General features: G+C 53.6%; 1 non-coding gene across 1 annotated transcript in view; it reads right to left on the minus strand.

The window, feature by feature from the left end:
* Positions 1–1,518, minus strand: part of LOC144419137 (small subunit ribosomal RNA) — a 1,810-nt gene extending 292 nt beyond the window's left edge. Inside the window, exon 1 of the ribosomal RNA XR_013473869.1 lies at positions 1–1,518. This exon is cut by the window's left edge and continues 292 nt beyond it. This is a non-coding gene — a ribosomal RNA (small subunit ribosomal RNA).
* Positions 1,519–2,500: the final 982 nt, after the last annotated feature.

Consider the following 2,500-nt stretch of genomic DNA (forward strand, 5'->3'; position numbering starts at 1 on the left):
CCGGACCTTTCGGCCTAGGTTAGACACTCGCTGCTTCACTCAGTGTAGCGCGCGTGCGGCCCCGGACATCTAAGGGCATCACAGACCTGTTATTGCTCAATCTCGTGTGGCTAAACGCCACTAGTCCCTCTAAGAAGTTAGACGCCGACCGAGAAGGTCGCGTAACTATTTAGCATGCCAGAGTCTCGTTCGTTATCGGAATTAACCAGACAAATCGCTCCACCAACTAAGAACGGCCATGCACCACCACCCACAGAATCAAGAAAGAGCTCTCAATCTGTCAATCCTACCTGTGTCCGGGCCGGGTGAGTTTCCCCGTGTTGAGTCAAATTAAGCCGCAGGCTCCACTCCTGGTGGTGCCCTTCCGTCAATTCCTTTAAGTTTCAGCTTTGCAACCATACTTCCCCCGGAACCCAAAGACTTTGGTTTCCCGGAAGCTGCCGGAAAGGTCGTCATGGTAACGCCTCCCGATCGCTAGTTGGCATCGTTTATAGTCAGAACTAGGACGGTATCTGATCGTCTTCGAACCTCTGACTTTCGCTCTTGATTAAAGAAAACATTCTTGGCGAATGCTTTCGCAGTAGTTCGTCTTCCGCCGATCCAAGAATTTCACCTCTAACGGCAGAGTACGGACGCCCCCGTCTGTCCCTCTTAATCATTACCTCGTGCTCCGAAAACCAACAAAATAGAACCGAGGTCCTATTCCATTATTCCATGCAACACTATGCAGGCGAACAGCCTGCTTTGAACACTCTAATTTTTTCAAAGTAAACTTATCGGCCACCGCCGACACTCAGTCAAGAGCACCGACGGAGAACCGAAGGTGAGGCGAACGCAACCAGTGACACGCCTTGCGACGGACCGGCGGCGCTCGCCCAAAATCCAACTACGAGCTTTTCAACCGCAACAACTTTAGCATACACTGTTGGAGCTGGAATTACCGCGGCTGCTGGCACCAGACTTGCCCTCCAATGGATACTCGTTAAGAGTTTTAGGATGTACTCATTCCAATTACAGGGCCTCGTTAGAGTCCTGTATTGTTATTTTTCGTCACTACCTCCCCGTGTCGGGAATGGGTAATTTGCGCGCCTGCTGCCTTCCTTGGATGTGGTAGCCGTTTCTCAGGCTCCCTCTCCGGAATCGAACCCTGATTCCCCGTTACCCGTTATCACAAAGGTAGGCACGTAGCGTACCTTCGACAGTTGATAGGGCAGACACTTGAATGATACGTCGTCGGTGCAGAGACCGTACGATCCGCGTGGTTATCCAGAGTCATCAAACGTCACAGGACGAACCCGGTCGGTTTTGATCTGATAAAAGCGCGCCTCCCGAAGTCGGCGCTTAATGCATGTATTAGCTCTAGAATTACCACAGTTATCCACTTCGCTTACGAGACCAAATAAACCAAGACTGATTTAATGAGCCATTCGCAGTTTCGCTTTACGAGAACTCGTACTTGCACCTGCATGGCTTAATCTTTGAGACAAGCATATCACTACTGGCAGGATCAACCAGATAGCTGCGACAGCTGCGCTCGGCCCTTGCTGGGCCGCCCGGCGCGTGCTCGTCGCATTCGTTTAAGACCGAGGCGATCGCCTGCGGCCGTACTCAGCTTCGACAGTCGCTGGCCGCGACGTCCACGCCCTCGCCGGCAGTGCCAGGCGGAGCGATTTGCGTTTTTTCTTTGCTCGCCCTCTCTCGGGCTCGATCCATTCAGTTTCGCACAAACAAGAGCTCTGCCGGCCGCCTGCAGCGGTGCCTAAAACCCGGGCATAACAATGCGACCGTTCTGCTAGGCCGACAAGCGCTCAAGCCAGACGCTCGATCGAACGCCCCCTACATATTAGTCGAGACAACGGCTCGCTCATTAGCATCGCGTTTGTACTTTAACTTTTTTTGGCTCGGCTTCTTTCGACGCCGATGCCGGCGACGCAGCACTCTCTCGCCCGCCAGCCACCGAGAAAAGGGTGCGCTCCGCCCGGCCCCGCACCGCTCTTTCTTGGCTCATTCGAAATTACTGTCTTTCGCTCTGACATGCCTTACCTAGGGTTAGGTTAGTATGCTTGCACGTTTGTACTTTAACTTTTTTCGGCTCGGCTTCTTTCGACGCCGATGCCGGCGACGCAGCACTCTCTCGCCCGCCAGCCACCGAGAAAAGGGTGCGCTCCGCCCGGCCCCGCACCGCTCTTTCTTGGCTCATTCGAAATTACTGTCTTTCGCTCTGACATGCCTTACCTAGGGTTAGGTTAGTATGCTTGCACGTTTGTACTTTAACTTTTTTCGGCTCGGCTTCTTTCGACGCCGATGCCGGCGACGCAGCACTCTCTCGCCCGCCAGCCACCGAGAAAAGGGTGCGCTCCGACCGGCCCCGCACCGCTCTTTCTTGGCTCATTCGAAATTACTGTCTTTCGCTCTGACATGCCTTACCTAGGGTTAGGCTAGTATGCTTGCACGTTTGTACTTTAACTTTTTCCGGCTCGGCTTCTTTCGACGCCGATGC

This window comes from Styela clava, unplaced genomic scaffold, assembly GCF_964204865.1.
Source record: "Styela clava unplaced genomic scaffold, kaStyClav1.hap1.2 HAP1_SCAFFOLD_139, whole genome shotgun sequence".
NCBI lineage: Eukaryota > Metazoa > Chordata > Ascidiacea > Stolidobranchia > Styelidae > Styela > Styela clava.